Below are 12,464 nucleotides of genomic sequence, written 5' to 3' on the forward strand. Positions count from 1 at the left end.
TGGGAAATGTAGTAAATCAACGCTGAGCCTCGATGAAGAGCAAACCAATCGTAGTGGTTTTGTGTCAAATGCTGTTTCAACCGCAACGTGTACAAATACACATCAAACACAAATACACACATACACGCCTACATACATACATATACACGAATACACACACACATTCATACATATATACATACATACATATACACAAATACACACAAATACACGCATATATACTGAAATACATACACCCCCAACAACACACATATCTTCTTCAGTTTTTACATATAGAAAACATGTGGAAAAATAAATAAGAATAAGGAAAGGAGAAGATATACACAGCACTAAGAGAAAATAAAGGACAAATCAAAAAGAATCCCAAAAAACTATTGTTAGTATTAAGGAAAATATTTCAAACTAATATATTTTTATATGTTTTTACACTGTTCAAGTGACTCCACTAATTTGCTATCCTCTCATATTTAAAGGTTGAAGCATTAGATGCACCTCGTATTAGTCAGCCTGGCTAATACCACCATCTAGTGTCTGGCATGTGCCAATGCAACTAAAGATAAAAGAGACCAACTACTTTTTTAATTTAAAAACAATAGATGAGGTTTTGAAATCCAGATTACAGCAATTTATGATGGAGCATTTATATTTGTGAGAATATGCAGGATGAATCTTCTCTTATTCTTTTGTGACAGTACTGAGAGTTGTGACTGTGCTGTGTCATCTATTTTAGACTCTGTGCTGCCTTTAGAGTCCTTGCCCAGGAGGGTGCAGTGTTATCGTGTAAACAACTTCAGTCTGGAGCAGCACAGTGTGGAGCATCAGCTGCAGCACCATGACTGGGCAGTGTGTTCAGGATGTCTGTCTCCACGTTCAAACACAGATGACATGACACATAACGCGCCATGACTTGCTGTGCTTGTCTTGGATCATTATCTGCTGAGTTCATCAAGTGTTTTCATCAAAGGTGTGATCATTACTCATGTAGTGAATGCTACTATAACTGTTGGGGTGGATTTTATCAAATGAGCACAAGAAAAGAATTGTTGGCCAACAAATTGGTGAGAGTGTAATAGAGTTTTGCAGCTGTAGAAATATTAGCTGCAAGACTAAACAAGTTTTACGAGGATTTTTGTCACTGTAGAAATGTTGTCTGCCCTTTGTAATTAACTGTATGCAGGTCTATTTTCGGCAGTGACATTTCACATAATTTAAGAGGGAAACCCAAGTTTCTTGAACTGAAATAACATGAATTTTGACCTTGTATAAGTTTACTAGCCAATCACAACTCTATCCACTAACAATCCAATCAGATGGAATCAAACTGTCTTCATATGCATCACCCCCACAGCATAAGAAATATTGCTCTGTTCTCTTTACTGAGAGACGGAACACATTAAATATTGAGTGTATGGCGAACAGTTGTAAAATGGCTTTACATCTATGAATGCAACATGCTCTTATGAACAGGAAAGAGCCATCACAACCCTCAGGCAGGAGTGATGTCCTCTGTCTGTGTCCATAGGCTGTGATAGGCCAACAGGTGGGCTGCACACCACCGCCACAGGGTTCAGGGGCCTCAGGGAGTAAATGATACAGAGAAAAGGCTGTTCTCTGCCCTCATTAATCTCCCATGTTGGAAATTGAGAGGGGCGGGGGATCCTTCAGCCTTGATCTCAACCTTTTGACCCCGTCAGATCATTTGTTTTCGTTAGTCCCCTCTCAGACGAACTGGCCATCCCCGGTCCAGACACCCATCCTGTCCCTCACAATAAAGCAGGGAGCACTTCTGAATGCATCTCCAGGGGGTCCTTTCGACTCTTAACCCAACCCCCTCCAAAAACGCACCGCTCCAGCTTCTCTCTAGACACTTCTAAATCAGCGTATATGATTCTTCACATCCGCTGGCCTGTTTCAGAAACTATCTCACCGGCGCAAGGAACAGTATTCCCATGTGTAGAGATGCAGGAAGGAACAAACGTAAAGTCAAACTGCGAGAGATTGTGTAAATCCTCATAGATGATCATGATCTGCTTGCAGCATTCGACTCATGACAGCAGAGCAAGAGAAACGTTTGAACGACAATTCATCATGTGGTCTCCTGCTGCTCCAGTCGGTACGTGTGATGACTGAATGTTCTTCCTCTCACTCTAATGCTCCTCTGCTGGGCAGCTGGGGACTAATTGGCTCCCAGTTTGCTTAATGAAGCCTCCTCTCGGGTCATAACCTCCCCACCTGATGACCCGTTGCTGCGACTGATATGTGGGCTGCACTTTGACAGTGACCTGGTCAGACGGATGCCCTGTGGTACCTCCACTGAGGTGTGGTATTACAGTTTGCTCCGGTATAGAGCTGCACTTACGAGTCCTGTGCATGCAGTCATTAAGATGGGTTAGGTCTTGCTGGAGACAAAACGTTGGTGTGTGTGTTTGCTTTGCTCAAAACAAACAAGGGTAGGGCGTCAGGAAGGATCTAATGGCATGTTTTGAACTCAGGTTAAAAGCTGCCCAGTCAACAAAGGGGGAAAGAATGGTGAGATTGCCATGTACATCTCGCTTGTGTTTAATCTTCAGACACATAGCATCGTATTACCCAGATCAATCAGTCTGGGTGTGAGGGGTGGGCTGCCACAAGCCTTTGGTCTGTCATTAAAAGAAAAGTGTGACATATTCGTCAGGGGAGTGTGTGCAAGGCAGCAGGCAGGCACACTTTTTAATTCAGAGAAATTTCACATCCGATTTGAGCACATCTCTGTTGGTGGCTGATGTTAGAAATTGAGCTGAACCACTTGCCAAAAGCAGAGAGGAATGCTTCTCTTTGTAGTTGACCTGGTCCTTGCCTCTTGAAGACTGTGGGTGTGGAGCAGCAAAGCTCACCATAGGCATTAAAGTCAGCCTTTCAGGTAAGCCCGAGCACCGAGACCAGACTTTTGGGTTGCGTCTTTAAAGGGTTATCTGGGGCCATAATGAGCCCCAGCGGGTCGAGCACCAGGCCTAATGAAAACGCTGTGACATCTGAGGGGGGAAGATATTACAGGTCTAAACTGCGGGGGCTGTTTTTACATGCATGCAATGGCAGAAAATGATGGTTATCACAAACACCTTTCAGACGCTAAATGCAGGTCTGCTGCTGAGTGGGCCTGAAGTTTAGAGAGACAAGCCGAGCACTAAACACAAACGGTTTGTCGGACTCACAGGCTAAAATAACAAGAAGCTACAACTAGAAAATGCAGTTTTGAAGAAAGAACTGCAAAAGCTGAAGCTAAACTGAATGCTGGTTTGTATAAAAAAGCAGTTGAAGTTGTACGAAGAGTAAAAATCAGAGTGTAAACAGTTGCCTGGTGTCAAATAAGGGCCAATCACATTTTAAATTTGGGAATTCCCAATTTCACAGCCAGTTATATATTCAGTTTTCTGTGCATGTATTTGTGAATCTGAATATGTGAATTTGTAAAATAAAATCTCAGGATTTGAGAACGTATAATGACATTTTGCAGCTGTAGAAATATATTGTGCATGAGATCTTTTTATGACCGGTTGGGAAAAGGTTTTACTGAACAGAACGGAAACATCCTTTATTGTTTTGTTTGGGAGGAGGGTTTACTTGGCAAACATGTGAGATGCAGAATGATTTTGATTTTTTTTTGTATTTGTTGCTGTAAGTTTGAAAAAGAGGTATGAGTTTATGGACTCTATTGAGCTGTACCAACTCCAAAGTCCTCATCAACTGCCACCAGTAGATTTGAATGCTTTAGCAAAGGAAAAGCAAATTAACAGACCGGAATCTTTATGTTCTTCTGGAATGTACTTGTATTTTTTGCAAGTGGTGCCTGGGGGAAAGTAGTTATTGTGTCAAAGTTTGGCTTCATGGTCACTATTTAAGTCATTGTTGGTGTAGTTTGTTTTTAACTGGATTGAATTTGAATTGTTATTTTTGGCCACAAGCACAAACTGTTTATTTAGATTTAATTCCAAACAACTACTGCATGTTTTTTACACATTGGACTGATGCTATTATCATTTTTTTATTAAATTAAGTAATCTCATTAAAATGTTATGTTCCACAAGGAAAGTATGTCTGGGACAGTCTGAATGTTGTTTCATAAAAATGATTAATTAATAAGAAACCACAATGGAGACTTTTTAAACTTTAGAGAAACATAAAGTCGAATTGTGCTCCTGCAGCAATTATTTCAATTACACACATAACTACTTTTTTTATCTGAAGTGTGGCTTTAGTTCTGTAACAGGACACCTCATATATTCTATTTATACAGTGAGGTGTAGACATAAAACTGAGAGGATGAATTCATATCAGCTTTAGAGGTGTTAACTTTCACAGCACACCTTTTATCACTTAGACCCCAGAGGATGCAAGCGCTCTGTAGCTGATAATTGTTGCTGAGACCTCACTACGAATAAAGTACTTTATAATACATTTAATACAAATATTCATGAAATCTTTGCCATAAATCTATCGCAGTTTACTTCGGTTTAAAGGCACTAACATGCTGCCACTTGTGCAGCTCTTAAGCTAACCACCAAACCACTTTGTTGCTCTATAAAACACTGTCAACTTAACTTTCACTGATTGGAAAAACATTGCAACTGAGATGCAAAAGTATTACACAACATAAGAAGGAAGCAGAACATGAAACACCAACATCAATTTCAAGCTGTGAGTGAAATTACTGAGGTGCTGCCAGCACAGAAGTAGCATGAAAGACATATTAAAACGCTGCTTTCAAGGGGTTGGAGAACATTTATATGTGCTGATCAGGGAACAATTGTTCTGCCCTTTTATATTTATCACGTAATACATTGACGAGCAATGTGAGTTAACATCGACCCTTTAATGTGCAGTTTGCATAATCACAAAAGTCTAACTTTCATGCCCTGAATGTCTGCTCAATATTACGCAACAGCTTTTATAATATTTTCAGCCATTAGCCCATAAACACTAAGTAGCTGTGACAGGTTGTAGCCCGCGGCAAACTCATTGACGCATTAAGTCTTACGATAATACAGTGTTCCTGGCATGCTACCCCCTGCTACCTATTTTTGAAAGCCAATTCAATAACTGTTTGTTGGGGTGTGGCGAGTTCCAGCTGCAGTGTGTTATGTGTGTATCCGTGTGCAGGGGCAGCACATGTAAATACATGTAATAAACGGTGGGTTTAGCTCGAAAGGTAGGATAAATATGAAGCTGATCTCCCTGAGAAAAGACCGAGGAGGTTTTAAAACAGATCAATACAGATTTTCATACAAATTAATACAGTTTTCAAGACAAATCGATACAGTTCTAAAGACAAATCATATTATTCTATATATTCTTGTGGAGTTTTGTGTGTTTTAACGGTCCAAACAGGAACAGGCATCTGAAACTTATAGGTTGTAATCCTGTGGTACAGTGTGGCATTGATTCATGTTATATACTTGTCCCTATAACAAATGAGCAATAAATTAGACCATTATGTTTTACTGTACACATTTTGTTGTACCTGTGTGATGTTTGTAGCTTGAGATGACACCACTCAAGATGGAAAATTATAATTTAGACACTAAACAGTGCCCCAACATTACAAAATTGATTACTCTTAATTAATTTTAAGCGCTTGATTTTGGAGGGTTAATAGCAGTTCATGATAATATACTGTATGTGTCAGACCATAGCTATTAACTCCACATCATGCTATTGTAGCAGGAGTAGATGGAACATCTGTTGTGCAGAAACGTGAAAATTTTATCCTGGCAGATGGTTCACACATGCACGTATATATATATATATATCCAACGCACAAGCAGCACATCTGATATGAGACCAACACTTGTGGAAACGAGGCCTTGAGGTAGCCTTGGCATTTCATGGCTCTGAAAGACAGATTAAGCTCAGATGGTTCCAGGATTTATGATGTGAGGCGAGCAACCTGAGGGACAAGCCAACTCCTCCCCGGGCCAGTGGCCACGAGTGATAGAGAGATTTATAGGCAGGATATTACAGCTGATTGCTCATAGACCATGGGAAAAGGAAAATGTGCATGGAGCACACAAATACTGCATCCTTGCAGTATGAAAGCTGAATTGGAGCGCATCCCACGCTTGTTTTACCCTAACACTTTGGAGAGTTGGGTTGAGAATGGCTCTGGCAAACTGAACACAGAAGAGTCCAAATATCAGAGAGACTTGAATCCCAGAGTTAAGACCCTTGTAATGTATATTTAGCAAAACAGCTCAGAAGTTTGCTCATCGTGACTCCAGTAAAGTATGCATAACACAAAGTGGGTAATGTGGTTCAGTGTTATCTCTATCCTTAAAGTCAAAGTATGTACAGTAAATCTAGAAGAGGTTGAATTTTAAATGGACCGTCAAAACCCTTATGAAATATACATACCCTCCCCGGGTTTCCAGCACAGTGTTGTGTTTATCTAATGCTAATGAGCGTGGTTAGCTCTACAGGGACAGCTCCTAATCTGCAATTCACTGTTTGTTTTGGCTTTGTATGGTTTCCTTACGCTTTGTCCATAACAGTATATTATCATTAACATGAGTGTTCTTTGTGGACGAAGCACAATAAAGTTAAATCCGTCCTCTCTCTGTTGCGTTCAAAAGGCTGAAACTACCGTAAGGACATGCGTCTGTTGACACTGGTGTTCAGGAATGTAAGAAGCATGAACGTCAGTGTAGGAGCTGTGTTGACTGAATGACCCTACTTCCCTCAACCCGGAGCTGAACTCCATTAAGGGCGGCCTGCAGTCTGTAATTTTACCAACAGCCTCTTATCATGTTTGTCTTGTCTCTTCCTCAGGGGGTTGACTACTTGCCCACAGACCAGCTTTACTTCATTTCAGCTGGCTCGCCACACAAAATACAGTCAGCGGGCAAGGCGACTGCGTGACTGAATGAAAATACAACTGGAAGTCTGAAGAATGACCTTGTAATCTCCAATAAGTGCAGAGCAGAGACAAGCAGCACATGTGTTTAAGATATCTGCTTTATTTATGTGGGTTTGCCTTCAAATCAGAGCTAAACTAAACTGTAAACCTTTTAGGATCAATCGCACTTCACAAGATAGAAGTCAAGTTTAATTCTACACATAAATCTATAAATCAAATCCATTACCACAGCCAAGGAGGTTATTTGTTTCACCCCTGTCTGCCTGTTTGTTTGGTTTGTTTGTTTGTCGGGAGGATTATCCAAAAACTACTGAGCAGATTTCCACAAAACTTGGTGGAGAGATGGGATACAAGCCAACAAAAAACCTGTCAAAGTTTGACACAGCTCCAGGAATTTTTTTTATCACTTTCCCCAACATTTCCTGACATTTTCACAGATTTCAGAGGGAATATTGCAAATCAACCATATTTGATGGACTGATGTTTGTGAGTTTGAGCAATTTGGGGTGGAGGCAAATAAAAAAAAAAATCAGGATCTAGCAGAGTTAATTTAGTTTCTGTTGGGTCTTGGCAGAGGTATGGTGCATTTCTGGTTGTTTGACTGTTGGCTAACAGGATTACACAGTAAACGTGGGGATGGATTACCACGAAACTTGGTGGCAGGATGCAGTGTAGGTCAGGGAAGAAGTGGTGTGGATCTGGGTCAGGGGTGGACCCAGGACTTTTTTTTCATTTTTCAACATTTTTAATGATTTCTAAGAGAATAATTTATCGACCTTGATGAAAAATATTTGGCATGTTTAGGGGGATTGATATGCGAGTGTTTGCAAATTTGGTGCAGATCTATATACAAAATCAGAATCCAGTGAATCAAAATGTAGTTTCATAAGGAGAGTTGGGCCTTGGCCTTTTGTTAAATGAAATGATTCAATGACAGTGCTAGGTTTACAGTCATAACAGCTCATTGTTTGTCTTATGATTTTTTCCATGCTCTTATGAGTAACAAACAGTAGGTTTTTTTTAGATTCAAGCAAACCATGTTTTAAAATCTTACTAAAATGAAAGTATAATTTGTTCAGTTATACAGATTTAATGACCTAAATAAGTAGCTCTGGGTCTTTAGCTCACACTGCAGCGCCCTGTCATACAGGTAGATTGGAGGTGATGTGACTGGAGGTCTGCCCTCCCCGAATGACCTTGTCATATTTTGCTTGTGGTGACTGAGGAGGCCTGGGGCTCTGGGACCACACAGCCTTGTCATCTCAGCCCAGATCAAAGGAGACCCTGCTCCGGTCTGACAGGAGCCAAGGCCCTCGACGAAGGCTGCGGCGAGTGTGGAGCCAGAGAGCGGAGCTCGATCAACACCATGGGTGGCAAAGAGACAGAGCTTCTGTGTGGGTTATACTCTGCATGATGAGGCCTTACAAGCAACGATCTCTACCCTGCTCTTCTAACTTTACTCAAGAGATGATCAAGATATCTGAGTAGGGAAGTGAGATCTGTAAGTGCCTGTAATCTGGAGAGATGAGTGAGATGAAAGAGAGGTGAGAGGAGAAGCACGTCAGGAATGCTGAAAGAAAAGCACTGGGAAGCAGAAATGGTGGAAACGTGGAGGGTAATGTATCTTTAGAGGACCTCCACCCAGACTGAGCTTGAGTGAGAAATTTGTCTTGGCCACGGCCCTGCTTTCTTGCGACCTTGGCGTAATGCTGACCTGCACGATCTCTCCACTGAACAATAAATACTGGCGGGGAATAAGGATGAAATAATTAAGTTCTGAACCAGAAGTAAATGGTTTATGAAACACCATCACATAAAATAATTGCTAAATATTCTATGTGTCATCCTGTGATACTACATGGGGATAAAATTAACATCTTGGCCATCTTTTTCATGCTTGTCCAATTAACATGCTGTAAGCTGGTTAGGAAAACTCCCTGTTGAGTTTACGAGATGCTTTAACTTGTTTTTCCATCTTTATTCTATAAACAGCTTCACTGGTTCGACTCGTAACCCTGGCATCTGATCCGCTTTGCTTTCAAAGGTTCACGCCGTAAATTCCTGGGCCTTGATATTTTCCCTCATTTCCCACAGGATCATAATGATGCAGGGTTTCTTTGTTGAAAGCACCTGTTCTCAGCTCGAATAATGGGCTACATTTTCATCCAGGATATACCCCCTGAGGGACGCCCAGCCTCCGAGCCTTAGACTTGGGGGTATCTAGTTGCCGCCATTGCCAGTGAATGATCCCCTGTAACCTTTTGAACGCCACTATTGAACGTGTGTTCTTTGGCTGGTGGGATCTGTCTTTGGAAAAGGTCAAAAGGCAGATCTGTGTTAGCAGTAGAAATTATTACCTGTGTATTTTACAAAAAGACACTGACTGAATTAGTATGCATTCAAAGTAAACTGAATGGGTTGATGACAGTTACATTATATACATAAACATAGTAAAATTCATTGTCAGTGATTATTGAAACAGTTTTTGAGACAATACACCTGAAGCTGAAGTCACTGTATGATTTACTTCTCTCTCTCTCACTGACCCACACTTCTTCAGATATTTCCAGAGCTTTCTGACTGAATATCATGTATTTATTCCTGCTGTATAATGAACCATTTCATGTTACTAGATGGAATATATGAAAAAAACAAAACAATAATCAAAACCAAATTATTTGAAAATATAAAATAAATTGAGACTCACCACTTTTATAGTCTGTTTTGATTGGACATAATTATCTGATCCCCAAAAAAGCAAATAATTACCAGGAAGTTTGTAGTATGTTCTTAGTTTGTTGGTGAAAGAACATCAACATCAACATCGACTAAATTAAAATAGACCTGATAATGAAGTGTTGAAGTTACCTGAACTGCAAGCTTGTGTAAACTTGTGAAACATACGGACATTGTGCAAAAGAAACAGATAACTCATTACACTGCACAACAACACACAACTTGCTTTGATGCTTTTGAAGCAACTTTTGAGACAAATTAAATTCTTTTAAACATTTGCTCGAAGAAATTAGTGCAACAAAACTTTATGGACAGTTTAGGATTCAGGAAAATGTCCTGAACAAACACGTCATGTCATGATCAGGTCATTTAACAAATTCTCTTACATGTGTTTGGACATTCTTTCATTTGTCTAACTGGATGCATGTTTTTAGACTGAACTGACGATGTGACACATCGCAATCGCAGTATGAAGAAAGGAAACCGTGTCTGCTTCATTTTCATAGCAGCGTCAAATGCTGCACAGATGCTCATTCATCACTCTGAAAGTTAGTGTATCTTTTATTTCTGTTAATGTAACAAATCCTCCTCTTTTATGAAAGAGCCAACAGCAGAGAGATACCCTTTTAGCTTGTGCAAGACTTGGCAAGAACCACACACATAAGCTTGCCTGAGCTTTCTGACCTGCCAGCGGCATGTCCAGGAGGACATCAGTGAGGGATAAGACCTTTTCTACAGGATCAAGGCAGGAAAGCTGCTCAGGCTACGGCTGTTCCTTTAACAGCAGATAATATGGACTCGAGCATGGCTCCAGAGAATTTATAGACATTTTAAATGGCCTTAGCCAGAGTTGAAGACCTTGAAGAAGGACTTAAGAAGCCAGAGGAGTGTCTTGATCTGCCTCTCAGCTCACCTAATAACCCTGTCATCAGATTGAGGGCTTTGCATGTGTAAGGCCTCGGCCGCTCCTAGTGTTGTTTGGGGTTGTTTGTTCTTTCCAGGATAAAGCAGCGGATGAGATCATCTGTCAGGCGTCTTCTCCCTCTAATGGGCTCAGATCTCTGACATCTGGAGTTTGCTCCAACAGTGACGTTAGTCTTACTCGGGAAAATGACGATATTTTCACAGTAGATTTTACCCTAGGTTGTATTTACGGCATGCACGTATGCAATAATAGAAACCAACATATGCAGAGGGCTTGTGTGTCCAACTGATTTCCGATAATGCATGCAACTACATGAATACTGAAAAGTGAAATTCAGAAACATGTTGACGGGACAAGGTGAAAACACAGATTGTTGGCAGCATCATTGAATCTACATCATTCCGGCACATGTGTGGAACATCGCATGTCCTTGTAGGGTAGGAAGACCCAAATCAAGACTCTCGTCTCGTGGCAACGAATCAACAACAATCATCTGCGGGTTGGAACTTTTTTCTGAAATATTTTTAGTGTTTTCTGCCTTTATTGAGAGCCCAGTGGAAACGTGAAATGAGGAGAGAGAATGGGGGAAGACACGCAACAAAGGGCTGGCTCGGAACCGAACCTGCAGACGCTGCATGGGGACTCAAGCCTTCTGAACGTATCTAAAGTTTGTACACTAACTAAATTTGAAAACAGCACCATAATGGCAGACTGACAAATACGCTTCAGCTAGATCAGGTTGCACTTGATTATACTTTTAATACATGGTGCCGTAGATGAGACACACCAATGTGTCTGAATACAGTATCAGTGTGAGTCCTGCTGCACTGTCTGGCTTTTATGTATGAGGTGAGTGCAGTATGTCATCTGTTTAGGCTGTAGAAGACCCGTGTGTTAACAAGGTTCACTTGGTGTAATTGTATTGAGAGAAGAGAAGTCAGGATGTGTCCGGTTTAGTTTACTTGGATGCTTTTGAGATGTCTGTGTGTGTGTGTGTGTGTGTGTGTGTGTGTGTGTGTGTGTGTGTGTGTGTGTGTGTGTGTGTGTGTGTGTGTGTGTGCGTGTGTGTGCATATTAAGTTTGATTGTCTCCATGCGTCATGAAGTATAACAGATGGAGCAAATCAGTACACACTGTTAAACATTTACGGACAAAAGTGTCTTTTTGCATGTGTGTGAGTGTTTTTGGAGTGTGTGCATCCTCAGGATAAAAACTGATTAAAAGACTGGATACACATTTTGCACACGTGTTATTTTATCCAGAATTAACATTTAAAGTCCTTGTTTCAGCCAAAACATTACCAAACATAAAACTATTCCATGTGCTGAGGAGACATGACTTGTTCATACCACTGTCCAGTCATGGCCGCGCTCCACAAGAGTCCCAGTGTGTTTACACTTGACCTGAACTGACTGAATTTGTCAGAAAATGAAAAAAATAAAACTTTGGTTGTGACTAATACACTTAAAAAGAACAAGATAGACAAACACATGTACCTTTTTCCAAACAGATGTGAAGTTATGTCCTCATAGTTACATTTACAGACTAGACCAACGCCAAGGCCAAGGCCCAACGGTCTCCTTATGAAACCACATTTAAGATCATTGTCTCCTATCTGGGTCTTTTTGTTTTTATCTAGATCCATACATTATTCTCTGAGAAATAAATTAATAATAATGTTAATAAAAACTGAAAATCCTTGCCACTTAATCCAGTCCCATTTTGTGGTAATCGATATTGTAGTTTTTGCGTAATCCTGCTCAAAGACAAACAAATGGAAACAGAACCTCCTTGGTTAGGTAATAATTCTCCCTCTTTATATTCTTCCATTTGCTTGCAGTGTAAGTATATAAAGTTAAAACTCCAACAACTGAACCATGCAGCGTACACCCACACAGTTAGTCCACAGTGCAT

This window comes from Paralichthys olivaceus, chromosome 5 (genome assembly GCF_024713975.1).
Source record: "Paralichthys olivaceus isolate ysfri-2021 chromosome 5, ASM2471397v2, whole genome shotgun sequence".
NCBI classification, from domain to species: domain Eukaryota; kingdom Metazoa; phylum Chordata; class Actinopteri; order Pleuronectiformes; family Paralichthyidae; genus Paralichthys; species Paralichthys olivaceus.